This window comes from Lathamus discolor, assembly GCF_037157495.1.
Source record: "Lathamus discolor isolate bLatDis1 chromosome 2 unlocalized genomic scaffold, bLatDis1.hap1 SUPER_2_unloc_1, whole genome shotgun sequence".
In the NCBI taxonomy this organism is placed as follows: Eukaryota; Metazoa; Chordata; class Aves; order Psittaciformes; family Psittacidae; genus Lathamus; species Lathamus discolor.
The window spans coordinates 230,423-247,730 of record NW_027069094.1 but is presented as its reverse complement, the minus strand read 5'-3'; the positions used below and the strand labels follow the sequence as shown (position 1 = coordinate 247,730).

The 17,308-nt window shown below is 50.6% G+C and overlaps 2 long non-coding RNA genes across 3 annotated transcripts; both read right to left on the bottom strand.

Moving 5' to 3' along the window:
• Positions 1-3,883: 3,883 nt before the first annotated feature.
• Positions 3,884-12,964, bottom strand: LOC136006152 (uncharacterized). Its single transcript, XR_010608986.1, has 7 exons — positions 12,782-12,964; positions 6,852-6,952; positions 6,612-6,743; positions 5,723-5,820; positions 5,511-5,618; positions 4,778-4,838; positions 3,884-4,650 (listed from the first exon to the last, which is right to left on the bottom strand). It is a non-coding gene; the product is annotated as an uncharacterized LOC136006152 (long non-coding RNA).
• A 1,599-nt stretch (positions 12,965-14,563) lies between these two features.
• Positions 14,564-16,179, bottom strand: LOC136006154 (uncharacterized). 2 transcript variants are annotated; one of them, XR_010608992.1, is made up of 5 exons: positions 16,098-16,179; positions 15,785-15,972; positions 15,617-15,713; positions 15,406-15,529; positions 14,564-14,626 (listed from the first exon to the last, which is right to left on the bottom strand). It is a non-coding gene; the product is annotated as an uncharacterized LOC136006154 (long non-coding RNA). The 2 variants fall into 2 exon arrangements; XR_010608993.1 differs by having other exon boundaries at positions 15,798-15,972.
• Positions 16,180-17,308: the final 1,129 nt, after the last annotated feature.

The following is a 17,308-nucleotide window of genomic DNA, read 5'->3' as shown; positions in this document are numbered from 1 at the left end:
AATGGGTAAGAAATGGGAAATAATGTGTTTGAAGTGGCAAAAAATTGGTTAGAAATGAAGAAAAATGGTTTAGAAAGGGCCAAATGGCTTAAAAGAGGATAGAATCGGACACAAAAGGGCTACAAAGGGCTAAAAATGGCATAAATGATGTTAGAAGTGGCAAAAAATGGGTAAGAAATGGTCAAAACTGGCTTAAAACTGGTGACAAATGGGCAAAAATGCGTTAGAAAAAGAAAAAAGTGGTTTAAACGGAATCAGAAACGGGCCAATAAGAGGCAGAAATTGAAAAAAATGGCATTAAACAGGTTAGAAGTGGCCAAAACTGGGTTAGAAACAGTGAAAACAGTTTAGAAATTGCAAATAAAAGCTCAAAACGGTTTAGAAGTGGGCATAAAAGCGTTAAAATGGGTCAGAATTTGGCAAAAATGGGTTGGAAATGGCCAAAACCACTTCAGAAATACACCCAAAGCCAACATTAAAATGGGCTAGAAATGGGAAAAATGTGTTAAAAAAAAGCCAAAATATCTTAAAATGGGTTAGAAATTACAAAAAATGGCTCAAAACAGGTTAGAAATGGTCAGAAATTGGTTAGAAGTGGCAAAAAATGGCATAAAATGGGTTAGAAGTGGCCAAATTTGGGTTAGAGATGGCCAAAAATGGTTTAGAAATGGGAAAAAAAAGTTTAAGATGGGTGAGAAATAGCCAAAAAATGGCTTAAACTGGTGAGAACAGGGAAAAAATGGGATGGAAATGGCCGCAAATGGCTCCTTCTTTCCCTCCCTCCTTCCCTCTCTCCTTGCTTCCCTCCTTCCTTTTTTCCTTCCTTCCCTCCCTCCCTCCTTCGGAATGAGAGTGATTACAAGAGCAGAGGTTCTGAGACAATCTAATGGAAGAGAAGGTAAGAATACAGTTGAATACAGGGAAGAGAATAGAAGGGAAGAGGACCTAAGAGATTACTAGAGAAGAGCATCCAGGGGAAAAGAATACCAGGGAACGTAAGAGATCTAACAGAACCTAAGATTAGAGAGCTGAAGAGCATTTAAGAAGAGAATATAGGGGGAGAGAGTATCATTGAAAAGAAGAGAATCTAAGATTACAAGAGTAGAGAATCTAAGAGAAGCCAAGAGAGAAAAACTGAAGAGCACACAGGAAAAGGGAAGAGAAATTTAGAGAATCTAAGAAAAGGAAATGAAGAGACTGTAAGAGTATACCAGCAAATAAAACAGAAGGGAATCTAAGAGAACAATATGTAAGCAAATATAGAAGAGAGACAGGAATAAGTGAAAACACTATACACTGTAAGACAATAGAGGAGAAAATAAGAAAATGTAGGACTACAAAAAAAGGGAAGAGAATATAAAAGAGGGAAGAGACTCTTAAGAGAGCAAAAGAGAAGGGAATAGAAGAGAAAGGAATATCTGAGAAGAGACTATAAGAGAATCTAAGATAAGGGAAGAGAACATAAGAGGAGAGAATTTAAAAGAAAAGAGAAGGGAATAAAAGAGAAGAGAATATAAGGGAGAGGAAGAGACTAAGAGAATACAGGACAAGAGAAGAGAGTAAAGAGAAGGGAATAGAAGAAAATGCGAAAGGATACAAGAGAAGGGAGGAGAAGAGAATAGAGATTAGAAAAGACTAGGAGAATAGATGGAAAGAGAATATAAAAGAATCTGAGAAAACAGAACCAGAAGGGAAGGGAAGAGACTATAAGAAAATGGAAGAGACTAAGAGAATAGAGGAAAACAGGAGAGAAAAGAGTACAAGAGACGGGAAGGGAAGACAGACGGGAAGGGAAGAGACTGTAAGAGAGTATTCGAGAAGACAAAAGCAATGTGCTCCTGGCTTGGTAAGGTCTTTATTTTTTCAGGACAACTGACTTCATTAAAAGCAGGAATCTTTAAATATAAATAGTCTTGTCTGTCGTGGAGCTCCAAACCTTTGCAGGAGTCATCCAGCTGTGAGAGGCAGCTGCACAAAGGGAATCCTTTCTCTAAGGCGAGCAGCTGAGCAGCGACCTGTTATAGCCACCCATCAATGTCTAGCTGCGTGGTGACACGAATGCCACCAACGGAGCAGATAAGCTCTGGCACCAGCCCCCGAACAGGAGGGGATGCTGCTGCGTGCACGGAACGCAGAGGCAGAGCGCTTGCTGCGTGTGCACCGAGTAGCAATAACAAGAGTTTTCCATTCACATCCCCAGTGGCCTTACCTCCTCCTCCCGTGCCACTTTGCCGTGCTTCACTGCGGCACCCGAGGACCTTGTCCCTATACGGCTGGGTTCGTGAGCACACTGCGCGCCGGGCTGCCCGCATCACCTGCGGGGCTCTGTGATCACCAGGCTGCGGCAAAGGCAGCAGTAGAGAGGGGTCCCTTGGAAATGTGCTGTCTGCCTGCAGGCACCGCACTGTTACGGCACCTCCTTGAAATCGGGGGCTAAATACACATCTCTGTCCCTGCGAGTGGTGCCCGGGGCTGCCGGGAAAGCGAATCTGTGGACTAGGCTGTGTGTGCTCTGGTCTGTGAGCCCCCCGTCAGCTGTGGTACAGCGGAAGTCCTGTCACTGTAAAATGTTTGGCAGATAATACCCTTTAGGGAACTAGAAACCCGCACTAATGCTGCGTGCCTGGCAGGCTAGGAAAGGTAGATACATTTGGGGTTACGCACACGAAAGCTCTACACCCTGCTGCGCTTCAAGTGCCATTGTTCTTATAGGCAGATGGCAAAGCAGCCTTAGGCCTCCTGCTGGGCTCAGGGGTCCATCAGCTGCACCAGAGGAGCCTTGCTTTCAGGACGTGACACTCGCTATGCTGGTAAGTGACCAGTTCAAACAGGCTGAAATGCAAGCGAATTTGCCCAGAGCTGGGTGTTACTCCCGCTGGTACCAGTACCTGTGGTAGCAAACATTTAATGAGAACCACATGCTGAGCAGACCTCAGTATTTCAAACAAGCCAGTTTCCCCTCCCTGGCTGCATTACACTATGTTCCTCCAGATGAACCGAACGTCATGTCAGCAAAGCACTTTAGCTCAAGGTACTAAAGACGAGCTTTAGCAAGGGCACAATCGCACCAGACACACCAAAAAGCGTGAGGAGGGGAAGCCCCTCCGTAAGAAAGAAGGGTAGCTGTGGCTTTGGGGTTTTAAAGAGACCCTCAGCAGCTGCAGGGAAACACCTGCATGCCCTGGGGTTCTAACCATAGGATCACAGAACGGTTTTGGCTGGAAGGAACCTTTAAAGGTCACCTCGTCCAACCCCTCCCCTGCAACGAGCAGGGACATCTCCAACTACATCGGGGGGCTCAGAACCACATCCAGCCTGGCCTCGGATGTCTCCAGGGACGGTGCATCCACCACCTCACCGGGCAACCTGTGCCGGTGCTTTACCACCCTCATTACAGAAAAATAATGGGACTGACCTGCAGTGCCCGGCTCTCCCTCCCTCCGGCCCTTGCCTTCTCCTCAGCAGTGCAGCTCCTCTGCTGCAGAGCTGGGATCCCCCTCAGGAAAATCAACTCTGAGCCCTGAAACTGCCCCACGAGTCTCCGCCCACACAAGCGGGTCAGGATAGCAACGCTTTGTCAAGTTGTCGCGCACATCACCTAGACGGAAGACACCGTAAACAAGGACAACACACTGGGAGTACTCTGGTGGACTCCCATCGGGTTGGAAAGACTGCATGGGTACTAATTCAACAAAGACAATACCAAGAGCTGTAAACTCTGCTGGCAGTACCCGAACGTCAAGAGGAAACTGGGGAGCTGCATTGTTACAACATCCAACAGGATGATGAGAAAAACAGTGGTAATTCCCCGCAGAGCTGCTGCAAAACAGCCTGCAAGCAAACCGATTGCTGCTTAGGCAAAAAGCAATGCAATGGTCTCAAATCAGGAAAGCAAATCAAGCTGAGATTTCCTGTGACAATGCTTTCAATTACATGAATGTATTTGACTGGAAGGGAAAAAAACTTCTTGAATTAAGCACGCAAGCAAGTTGAACAAAATAATTCCGTCCTTGTTCAAGCAGAGGACGTGGTTTTGCTCCGATTTACCGGCCCCAGGTGCTCCTATAGGAGGATCTAGATCTGTCCAGCTGTTGAAGGGACACTCTGCATTTATGCCAATGTAAGAGGAAACAAAGTCCTGCATCCAGATCTTGGGCCCCAACTCCAGAGGGACGTGGAGCCGCGCAAGTGAGCCAGAGGAAACCATGGAGATGCTGAGAGGGCTGGAGCACCTCTGCTCCGCAGCCAGGCTGAGAGAGATGGGCTTGTTCGGCCTGGAGAATAACAGGTTCCTTAAGGGGGGGAAACCTTAGAGCAGCTCCAGTGCCTACAGGGGCCACAAGAAACCTGGAGAGGGGCTTTGGACAAGGGCGTGTAGGGACAGGCCAAGGGGGAATGGCTTGAACCTGCCAGAGGGGAGACTGAGACGGGCTCTCAGGCAGAAGTTCTTCCCTGTGAGGGTGCTGAGGCGCTGGCACGGGGTGCCCAGAGAAGCTGTGCCTGCTCCGTCCCTGGCAGTGTTCTAGGCCAGGCAGGACACAGGGGCTTGGAGCAAGCTGCTCTAGTGTGAGGTGTCCCTGCCCGCCCGTGGGCAGGGGTTGGAACTGGATGAGCTTTAAGGTCCCTTCCAACATGAACCATTCCAGGATTCTATAAAATGCAGAAGCGGGGAGGATAACTACAGGCAAACTACAGACCAATTGGTGAAAGCAGAGGGTAAATGCATTTCCTCTCTTGGCAACGTCCGAGGAGCATCTGCTACAATTACCAGACATACCTCCGCTCTCCTCTGTTGCTTCCCATTAGCAGAAACTTCTCTTTTCTTTCTGGTCTTGCAGCTGAAAGAAAGAGGTTAAAAAATCTTCTGGAGCTCCCGAAAGGGTCTGTTCCGGCACGCACAGTGTCCACGCGAGAGCACGCTGCTCTGAAACAGAAGGGTTCTTTTATTTACCGAACAACAAGAACCGGGTTTTTCTTCAGCTCAAGAAACTGCTGATGTGAGTCCACCACAGCACCAACACTGACGAGGCTGACAGGCTGGTGCGTCTAATACCAGCTATCACATCTTCCACCTCGCTTAGCTTAGGTTTCAGCACAGCTGCTGAGCACCACTGCTCGCCACCAAACACCGGTTTGGGAAGTGCCGAGTGGAAAGTTCTGCCACCATTTATTTAGCCAGCAGATCGACACTGAAGACCAAACGGGGATAAAATCTGCTACGCAGGAGGAGGAGGTGCCAGAGAAACCCTTATGTACCAGCGAGCTGGTGGCGCTGGGCACCAGCCCTGTACACGTAGCCTGTGCCCATCCTGCAGCCCCACAGGCTGGCCCTGCTCCTCCCGGCCGGGATGCCGGGCTGCATGGCCCCCACACGTCCTGCCTCTGCTGACACCTGCTGCCGACTCTGTGGCCCTAAACCTACAGGTAATACCACCAGGGGTTCATTCTCTCTTGCTTTCTGTGAACTGCTGCTCAGGGTCCTGCTGGGGCGGGAGGGAGGCATCAGGTACCTGGTTTCTGCGTGGCAGCGCAGCCCCTGCGATGCAGACATCCATGCAGGAGGTCGTCATCTCTTGCAGTTTCTGTGCTTACTCCAGCGTATTCTCTGGGCACTTTACCTGGAAGATCACAGCGCGTTATTTCCTAACAGGAGCTGGGAATCGGAAGCTAAACCCATTCTAACACGGGAAACAAGTGATTCAAAAAACACCCCTTTTATGACCAAATGAGCCCTTGCATCCACTCCCAGGGTCTTCTGAAGCAGTTCCGTTGTTAGGGTGGTGACATTACCGCTTTCAGGGGATGCGGTGACAGATGAGCCTGAAAGAACACAGGTTTCAAGATAAGAAAAGAAGAAAGTGCTGTGCCTTAGGTCACTGTATTTGAGAGCTGTGAACAACAGCAGCAAGGGCAGAGCAGGCAGTTTCCAGATTTCTTTATGCTGTTTGGAAACAGCGAGGAAAAGCCCCTCACCTAAGCGCTGTGGCCCTCACCCAGAGCTCTTCGACCCCAGAGCCAGTGTGTCCACTCACTCTTTCTGGCTGTGCTTCCCTGCCAGGTCAGCTCGCTGCCCAGGGCCTGGCCAGCAGCGCCCATGGTTGCACTAACACCCCCGTGAAGTACTGCCCTGCCCAAGTCTAGCCTCCTACCTGTGCAGCATACATACTACATCTTTGCAGCATACATACTACATCTTTGCTGACAGCTACCCGTCCCTTTGAGAGGGAAAACCATGGCTGTTGCCACACATGTGGCAGGTTTGAGGGCAGCTGATGCAGAAAATGCCACGCTGTACACCATGCTTCCCGCCCTGTTTTCTTCTTCTTCTCCTCCCTCTGCTCAGTCCAGGTCCCTTCCCTCACACTGAATGAAGGTCCTCATTCTGCCTTTTAAAGTACGTTTTCAAAGAGAGCGAAAGAAACCAGACACAAACTGTGCCTGAACTGAAAAATAATCCGCTGCTTAAGGCGGCTGCGTGAGCCTTGTCGCCCTTGCAGCTGTCAGCAAGTACACTGCTATTAACTACCCTTGGAAAGCAAAAGGCTTAGGGTCCCCGTTAGCCCGTTCGCCTTTATGGTGTGCTGTCAACGCTCACAACGGGCATCACTTACGTGTCCAGGCGAGAGGTGTTCAGCAAGGAAGACACCTTCTGCTTTCAGAAACAGCACAGAGGGCCTTCAAAAACGCTCTCTCCTGTAGGATCCCCTTCTGGGCTTCTGCATCTCACTGGTTATAATGAATGCCTGTTGCAAACAGATTACCATGAAAATGTTCCCTACTTTGAAGAGAGACGAAGGTTGAGCCGTATCAACCCGTTCTCCTACCGTTAACCCAGAAAGCAAACAACTTACTTGTTCTGCAACCCCTGTCACGCTCCTGGTTTCTGCCTGTTGACATGGGGCACCCTGCCCGATTTCCAGTGAGCTCCACTGAAGTTGTCTACTCTGAAATACTGAAAACCAGTAATGCGTTCGTGCCTGTGGCCTCCTGGATAGGCCCTCTAGGATGGCAAATAAAACCTGCTGTTTAGATACCATTTGCTACTGTTTCGTAACCTAAGAATTTCAGAGCAATTTCTCCTTCCCCAAGTGTAGAGTGTTCTACTCCAGGAAGGACCACAGGCGAGGCGCTCTACTAAATAAACTAAACAGCTTCCATGGTTTCAGCCCAGCCAGCAGCTAAGCACCACACAGACAACCCTTTACTCCCTGTCGATGCCAAAACCAGTGTAAATGTGCTCAACCATTTATAGTTGGCATTCCTACACAGAGCCAAGCTTGCTGCATTTAGAGCTGTGTGGAGTGAGTGTTTTTCTCTTGTAGGACGCAAACTGAGGCCTCCCACTGTTCGTGTTCTACATAAAAAAATTAAGTGTTTCTTTTTCTCATTGTCAACTAGAAATCTGTTGACGTCGCAATCCCAGTCATCGTGAAGTCATGGTTTTTGTTGTTTGCGCTGACTGCTAGGAAGACAAAAAAGGAAGCATTTTTAGCAAGTGATAATAAAGCTATGTCATGGTATTATACCTAGAAATAAACATTCATTCATCGCCATTATACAGAGACCTCTATGACTAATGCTAAACTTATACCAGAGATTGCGCAGAGAGACTCAGCTAGCACGATATAAAAGCTGCCTTACAACAGGCTACTTACACTGTAACCCAAAAACGAGCAAGCAACTTCCCGATTACCTGAAGATGCAGACGCTACCTGGGACAAACGTGATTATCTGCTTTACATGCCAAGCTATAATGTTTGTTAACGGTGGGTTTCCAACACCCGTCTTCAGTCAGAACAAAACCTCAGCTCCGTGAGCGCTCCCAGTAAATGGAACAGCGCCTTTGCCACAAGAAACCATGCAACCTGGCCCACGACAAACTAGCAGCCATCACACAGCACTGCAATAGCAAACCGGGAGGACAGCGACACTGCGATCCATGCATCTTTCCGATTTCCTTGCACAGGAGCCTCGCTCGCAATAGGAGGGAGCGGCAGCCACAGTCCAGCAGAGCTCCAACAAGCAGGGCCGGACCACTGCATTCTGCTAATGCTTCAGCAAGACAGAACCCCTCTGTCCCTTGAAAGGAAAAGATGCTGGCAATGGCTTAAACTTTAAATGAGGAAATTGATGCTGCAGTAAAAACTCAGGCTGTGGGGAGCAGGGGGGACGCAAATAAGATGCAAAAGAACACGCAAGGAAAGCAATCCGGATTCTTGCTTCTGTGTGAGCAGCCATCAAATGCAGCAGTTTGGGCCCTTCTAAGCAGAAAAGGCAGGGGCTGGCATGATGCATTATTTCACTGTGTTGATACTGTGGGAGTAGGAAGACGGCTCTAGTACAGACAGACCTGCAAGGCAGACAAGGCAGAAATATTGCCCGACAGAAAAAGGAGGCAGGAAGCCCATCAAACCTGTCTATTAGCTAACTGTACCAGGAGCACAGGAAAACCTCACGAGAAGGGCTTTCTTTGACAGAGAAACAACCTCAAGCAGGACACCAGGCAGAGCTTACAAAGGAAGGAAAAACAACTGTACAAAACACAGTTAAATCTTAGAAATTAAGAAGTACAAAGATCAAACAGGTCTCAGCAAATTCCTCCCTTAGACATGAAAAGTTACCTACAAATTACAAGCAAAGAAGTGAGATCACCTAGTACTGCTGCTGCTGCTGCTAAAAACAGCAAACTTGTCCAGGTAAGGCCTGAAAACCACCCTATTGCTTTATCACAGCTTTCAGTAAGAATGAAGAACTCAGAAAGTCCAGAATTTTAAAGGAACTGGCACATGAAAACTCACACCAGCAATGAGGCTTTTAATAAGTCAGACCAAACAGGGTCGGGGGCAAAGACCACCAAACAGAGCCCCTGCTCTTCATACAGGCGCCGGTTCCCAGCAGTGTCCCCAGACTACCCCGACGGAGAGCTGCCAGCAAGGAAGGGAGGAAACAGCCCACTCACAGGGCTGAGACAGGCCGAGAACTGCTGGGGCAGGGGACACCACCAAGTGAGCATCACTGGCCCGACACAGAGGGGATAAAACCTGCAACTGGATGGAAGAAAGGAGCCATAAGGAGCTGCAAGAGCCTAGAGGGTAGCTGGTATGGAGCCGAGGTGGAGAAAAGAAAAGCACAAGGAACCTGACCCAGTGCTGTCCAGGAGTCACACAGAGACCCAGGAGCCGCACCAGGAGCCGCACAAGGTCTCTGCAGGTAACACTTCTTCACAGCTTTGCCTCCTGGTAGCTGGTGCCGAGTTGCTCTGACATATCCTGGTGAACGTGACCATCACAACCAGCTGTTTTGCGCCCGGTAACATGGTATGTCCCTCCCTTGAAGCCTCACCAGGCCCACGGGAGACACAGCTGCCCTTGTCTGGCGACCACAGTGCCAAGCTGCAGATGGGAAGCATCGCACCAAAGAGATGTTATGAGCTCAGCTCCCTTCGGGCTTCATTTTGCCTGCTCATGGTCAATACTGCTAGTGATTGCCTCGATACAGACACCAGGAATGTGTGGACAACATCTGAGGATGATGCAAAGCGCTTTCTGTACAGTGGTGAAACTTTCACAACCCAGGAGCTGGGGGACTCGGAAAACTGAAGTACTAACAAAGACCATGACATGAAAATGACAGTGGTTGGGGATCAATGAGCTGGGCGTACTAAGTCAGTAACTAATTTATAAGCTTCCACCAACAAGCAGCCTAAGAAAGGCAAAATCCGTCCCTGGAAACGCAAGAGAAGCGTTTAAACCAAGCTCTATGCCGAGCATACTCTAATGACAAGGAATTAATCTCAAAGGCTGGTTTGTAATGCACAGACAGACAATGCACAAACACTTCTGAAGCTACTTTAAGACAACCTGGGAAGTGGGAAGGGGAAATGCGCTTGCCCAAGACAGCAGTTCAGGGTACTGCAACCCCAGAGCAGTCACAACGTCAGCAGGTACAGGGGCACAGTGCCACGTGTTCTCGGCATTGCTGGTGGAACAGAAATATGGCACGAGAGAATTACCGTGATTCAGAAGTGACGCAAAGACGCGACGTGAGAGAAGGGAGGAGAGAGGGGATTGGGTGTTGCTAGGAGACGGCCGTGAGGGTGACGCCTGGTGGGGAGAACGGGCATTGCATAGAGCCCCATAGGGCCCGAGAGAGCCCCAGAGAGCCCCATAGAGGCCCCGGAGAGACTATAGAGATCCCACAGAACCCCATAGATAGGTCTTGCACCCTAAGCCCGCCCCATAGCGCACCTTGTAGAGCCCCACAGAGAGCAGCGCCAGGAGCAGGAGCCCCCCAACAACCCCCCTAGCATGTGGGGCAGGAGGCTGGGGGGCTCCGAGTGCTCCAGCTGGGTCTGGAGCTGTGGGGCAGAAAGAGGGGGATGGGGGGCTGCCCCATAGAGACCCCAGAGGGACCCATAGAGCCCCACAGAGACACATAGAGCCCCACAGAGACTACATAGGGAACCACAGAGACCCCATAGGGAACCAGAGACCCCATAGGGAACCACAGAGACCCCATAGAACCCCCCATAAACCCTCCATAGCCCCGCACAGACACCCATATCCCCACTGGACCCCATTAGCCCGGGAGGGGGGGTGGTGTGTCCTTGGCTGACCGCCCCCCCGCGGCCCTTTACCGCCCCCTGCAGGCCACACTGCAAATCCCTGCCTGCACCCCCCATCGACACCCAATAGAGCCCCACAGCGCTCCATAGATGCCCCATAGCGCTCCACAGACACCCCATAGCGCGCCATAAACACTCTTAAGCCCCCTTGACCGCCATTTCCCACCTCCTTCATCCACCCCATAGTGAAGTCCTCCCCGACCCCAAAGCGCAGCACTTCAGGGGGGCTCCATGGGGCCCATTTGGCACTGGAGCTCCTGACACAAGGCTGTGGCGCAGTTCTATGGGGCATAGATGTGGGACAGAGCTTAAGGGGCCCATAGAGCCCCATAGGGACCCACAGAGACCATCAGCACATCAGGTAAGCGAAACCCAAACATGCGTTACTGCGAGACTGTTCAGATATAGCACCGCACCTATAAAAAAGCAAGATCAGTGCAAGTGAATGCAGACTAAGCACACCGTGATTAGATAGTTCAGGTTGCTACATCTGGTGCCAAGTACCAGCACAACTGGATTCTTACTAAATTTGACTGCCATTTAAGCCCTTCTCACTTAACTGTTTAAACCTAGGCACTAGTTCTCCCAACTACAGCATCTAATTGATGTAATCACTTACTTTCTGTGCCCAAAATTAAGCAATACATAATTCAGCACATAACTCAAGAGCCTTAAGAACTGGTTTGAGACACTCTCCTCTACTGCTGTGGAGTACTTAAGTCCTAAAGGATACTTGCCACAATACCACAACCACATGGAAGTATTCCATCACCTCCTGATACATACAGACCTTGCGAGGACTGATAACACCTGGCTTGCAGAACCACTTGACTATCTTCGTACAACCCATGAAACTAAGCCGCTGCAAACTGCTGCTGCAATTAAACAATAAGTTGGGGAACCACGTGCCTGCCAGAGAGTTCTGAAATGGAAACATAAAGGACATAAGAAAGAAGAGGAAGGGGCCTGCTGGACACCTGCACAGACAACACACTGCCAGAAGCCTGTCCACACAGCACCAGGACAGTCTATTAACAGGAGACTTCCCCAGAAACAAGTCCTGGAACATTTTCAATTCATCCTCAAGTAACCTCCTGTGACACTACGCTCATTTTCAGCCGCACGCAGAGACCAGCCAGGTCAGACATATTCTGTCCTGTAGGGTAATGGACACAGGCTGCGTACTGGGCCATCCACAGCTGTCTCATACATTAAAAGCACTAGGATTCAAAGGGCGTTTGTAAAGGTTTAACGAGACAAACTCCGTTTCATCTTCAGACGGCATAATTTTTAGACAGAAGAAAATTCCATGAGCAACCCTTAGACCAACTGCTGCCACATCTAAGGCCTTCAGCTCGACGGCCAGGGCAAATCAGCAGCAGAGCAGATAAAGATTTTGTCTGTTCTCAACAGGTTGAGACTTTAAATCATTCAGCATAAACAGAGCAGCCCTAAAGCCACCCAGTCTGGTAGCTCGATGCGTCTCCTGCTACAAGCACCTCCCCCAAGACAGATAGAGATCTGGATCAGCTCCCTCACAACGCTGTCTCTGCATCCAGAATACCAAGCATTTATGAAGAAACCTGATGGCTACTGCAGCAAGGCCGGTGTCCAAAGTGGGGGAAACCAGGGGAGCAGCAGCAGCAACTGCAGTCCTCACTGACAGTCTCAAGGGAAAGGCTGCGATGAGCTGGCTGGGGTCCCCTAGGGCACAACGCGGCAAGGTCTATTTGCAGAACAAAAGGAGGGCAATGAGCCCTGCCCCTGCTGCCGCAGACCTGACTCATTTCATGAAGAGAGAATTTCAGGCTCCAGATCTCTCAGCACCTTCAAGCTCCAGTGAACAGTCTCATTTCCAAGCCACCCGCACGTTTAGATCAGAGGAAAGAAACAGGGAATTCCTTGGCTGTTTCCTAATCGGGTATTTCCACCTCCGCCCCTTCCCCTGCCAGTGAAGGCACAGTGTGAATTAAGGACCTCCGGGTAACCCCCGCCCCGGGTCTTTACTCCCCCCAGTACCGAGCCCCTGGCGCTGTGAGGCTTCCCGCGCGGGCAGCCAGCGGGCAGGAGCCGCCCCTCTGCGCCCGCCCAAGGCACGGACGGACGGGCGGGCCGCCGGGCCCGCTCGCCTCCCCGATAACCCCGGCGCGCTCGGACCTCAGCTGCTGCCGCCGCTGCCGGGACCCGGACCCGGACCCTGCCCGCCGCCATGCTGCTCCCGGGCGCTGCGCATGCGGCACCGAAACGGCGCGCGGAGGGACCGGAGCCGGCGCGCCAACACCGGGCTGCGGCCACGAGCACCCCGCGGACATGCCCGCACATCAACCCGCAACCGCGGCGGCCACCACGTGACACGGGCCACTTCCGGGGACAGCAGCGGGGACAAAGGGAGCACCACGGCTCATGCGCGGAGCCCGGGCTGCAGTACCGAACTCTGGACACAAGATGGCAGCAGCGAGACACCCGGGCGCCACACCGCCCCCCCCAGCCCATCATGGTGTGGTCGTTATGTGATCGCTGTGGGGTCTGTACGAGTCTCTACCGATTGCTGTGCATCTCTGCCACAGCTCCTTGATGCAAGACTACTTTCATCACGTTGACAACTGATTCATAACAGATATCTGAAAAAACAACTGAAAAATTACCACCGAGTTGCTAAAAAGCAACTCAGTTAATAACCACACAACCTTTTATCTCCAAAGACTATTGATAAGCCCAGAACCTGTAACCTCCATCCCAAGAAAACGCACAAGCTTTGCCTCTAATCGTAGTACACACAGACTTGCACTACAGATGCTCCACCTGGCCCAACTACTGACCATGAGCAGAGCAACTGCAAGGCAAACAAACACACACACACAAAGAACACTACAGACTCTGAGAAACCAAAAAAAGAGAGAAAAATCTGAAGAGGTAGACTACCTCCCAGATGGAGCACTACATCCACCCAGATCACCTGCACAGCCGCAAGAGCAACACAACAGGTCTCCTCAGGAGCCTGAGAACAAAGTTCAACATGACCATGTGTTTCCAAAAACAACCACAAAACCTGACATGATGGACATGCAAAAAGCATGAAGACCCATGAGCACGACCCAAAATTCAAGACCCAAGAGCATGAAAATGCACAGACTATGTCCTAACCAATGAAACAGGATGCCAAGATAACAGAGATACGAAAGCAGCCTGGAGACACTCAGACACTCTGGCTCAGACACTGACTCTTGATATACTATCACACCCACTCACAAGCAGACTCTCTGGCCCTGACTCATTAATTACAAGCTTATTCCCAGAGCTCTTCTGTCCATTCACACAGATCACGAGGAGTAGACAGCTACACTGATTATAGAAACCCACCACCTACGTTCCAGAGCGCAAGAGCTCCAGCTAAAAGAAAACCAGAGACAGAGAACTCTCAACTAGTTTATTAACATGGGATACTATAGAGATAGTGAAGGATACTTCTCATGGTTGCTTATCTTACTGTCATGGGTTCTTTTTGGCACCCAACGTGGAGCTCGAAGGGTTGAGATAACGACAGATCTGACAAGATTAATAGTAAAACAACCGTGGTGGTTTATACAAGGTCAGCCATAAATCACGCAATTGCTCTCTCACTCCCCCCCCTTCTTGCCCTCCCCCTACTCCTGGGGGGACAGAGAGGAGAATCGAAAAGAATGCAAATCCCACAAGTTGAGTTAAGAAGAGTTATTAATTAAGGTAGAACACAAGTCACTACTGCTACCACCAATAATGATAATAATAAGGGAAATAACAAGGGAAGAGAATACAACACCTCACCACCAGTCGACTGATAACTCGCCTGCCCCCCAGCCAAACTGAGCACTAACCCATACCTCATCCAACCCTGCAGTCTCTAGCCCTTCCAGGTAACTCACAGTAAGATCCTGGGCATGATGTGCTGTGGTACGGAATACCTCTTTGGCTAGCTTGGGTCAGGTGTCCTGTTCTCTGCTTCCTCCCGGCTTTCCCTCCTCCCTGGCAGAGCATGAGGATCAGAAAGTCCTTGGTCAGACTAAAACATTTGTGTTATCAGCTCTGTTCCCAGGCTGGAAGTCAAAACACACTGCTGCACCAGCTACTAAGAAAGAGAAAAAAAGACTGCTACTGCTGAACCCATGAGAACAGACTTACGAACCCCAAGGACCCTGTGAGGACCATACACAAACCAGCTCTGAGAATCATCATGGCCGTGTGAGCTGGCAGGCTCAACCTTAGCGGGCGTCCCCGCGCAGGCAACGGTCGCCTGGGTGGGATGAGCTTCTGCCTCCCTCACACGGCATGAGGCTCGGGCTTCCATACTCGCAAGCAGGCACGCTCTTTGCCACGCAGGGGGCCAGCCCACGCCGCAAGAAGTGGCCGACAATGTCTAGGAAGGTCTGCAAGAGTCAGGACTTTTCCAGGCAGTTCTAAAGCACAACTTCCTGGGTAGGCACCAAAGCTGGACTTTTTGGGAAAAGCCAAAGCAGTACACCACAAGAGGGAGCCAAAGAGAACAAACACTACTTTCCTACCTTTGTGTGTTTCACCACGGACCATTACCTATTGCCCCCGACACAACACCCCACACTTAAGCCCCACAAATGGCACTTTTGCATCCTGTCTTTTAACTCTGAGGCACTACCTTCACTAGAGCTGACCATTTACCTCCAGGCACCCTCTACTGTGTCCTCAGACATTCTGGCTCAAATACTACATTGGAATGCTACATCTCAAACCTCTTCCTGCCACTCTGACATTGTCCCCCACGCCCTCACCTCCTACAGGAGGCCCTCTACTTAGCGTGCGTAGTGCCATGCGTCTCGAGGCGGCCTCACTGCTCGGAACTCCCACAGCAGATGACAGCCATATTGCTGCCCTTGCCAAGTTCCTCTTCTTCATCTGACAGAAACAAACAAACAAAGGGCAACACGTTGTGCTGGCCGTCATCTCCAGCATCCCAGCCATCCAGCCCAGCCTCTTCCTTACCAACCATCTGCCTCCTCTCAAGCTTCTCAACACCGTGCTCGCCTCTCACGAAGCGATTCCAGACTCTGACGCCGGGCCTTCTCCTCTCCTCTGTGCCCTAGGAGGGCAACAGAACCCAATGACCGTGGTTCTTGCAAAAGTGACTGAATCCACAATCCTTCTGCTTACCTTCCTGACCCACCTCAAGCACTCATCCGACTCCAAACGTAGAGGGCAACACCTGCAATACCAAACACAAATACTGAACCCCTTTACCACATTCTTCTCAACTCTAAGCTAACACACACACAGACCCCTTAACTCCTCACAGCCCTCCTCAGCTGGCACCTTCACCTCCCCTGGGTTTCCTGCAGCACCTGAAATACAAAGGGAAACAGACAAACGCTGAGAGAGGATTCAAAGATGCACCCTTCCCTCAGCAAGTCCCTTCCCCCTCTCCAGTCACTCTGCTGCTTGTCCCGCTGGCCTTAGCACGTCTTACCTTCTCTCCTTTGAGCCCGGGCTCTCCCTGCAGAACACAGCCTTAAGAGCTGGTTTTGATTTCACAAAAACTACAAGACATGCCATAAGTTGCTACTTCACTCTGCTAAGCACAGCTCACCCAGTCCAAGTCAGCTTCGGGGCACAGAGCACCGCTGCGCTCCTTGATCCGCACCTTCAAATTAAATATGCGCAGCAAATCAAAAGCCCGCCAGGAGAATCAACAGGAACTTGCTTCCGACACCACAAATTTACCTACCTGGTACCATAACTCCGCTCAACCCTCCCACACCAGCCTCTCACATACCACTACCCATCTCGTCATCTGCAAGAACAACCTGGCATTAGTCACCGCAACACCAAGCAAAAGCTTACTCTGCCTCTAAGCCTCAGGCCACAGTCGCACCGACACTTAGGTTGACATGCAGTCACACACTGGCATTGAGACACTCTCAGCACAGGCCCTCACACCCTCTGGCTCACACACTAACTCCAGATATATACTATCATGCACACTCCCAAGCAGACTCTCTGCCCCCAACTCATTCATTACCAGCTTATTCCCAGAGCTCTTCTGTCCATTCACACAGATCATCAGGACTACACAGCTACACTGTGCTTATAAAAACCCACCCCCTCCCTTCCAGAGCTCAAGAACTCCAGCTACAGAGAAAACCAGAGAACTCCCAACTACTTTATTAACATGGGAAACTGCAGAGATAGTCAAGGATACTTCTCATGGCTGCCTATCTTACCAACCCCAAGGACCCTGCCAAGACCATCAGCAAACCAGCTCCGACAATCATCACGGCCGTGCGAGGTGGCAGGCTCAACCTTAGCGGGCGTCCCCGCGCAGGCAACGGTCGCCTGGGTGGGATGAGCTTCTGCCTCCCTCACACGGCATGAGGCTCGGGCTTCCATACTCACAAGCAGGCACGCTCTTTGCCACGCAGGGGGCCAGCCCGCGTCGCAAGAAGTGGCCAACAATATCTGGGAAGGTCTGCAAGGGTCAGGACTTTTCCAGGCAGTTCTAAAGCACAACTTCCCGGGTAGGCACCAAAGCCGGACTTTTCGGGAAAAGCCCAAGCAGTACACCACACGAGGGAGCCAAAGAGAACAAACAGTACTTGCCCATCTTGGTGTGTTTCACCACGGACCATTATTTCCTATTGTCCCCGACACAACACCCCAGACTCTGACCATTTACCTCCA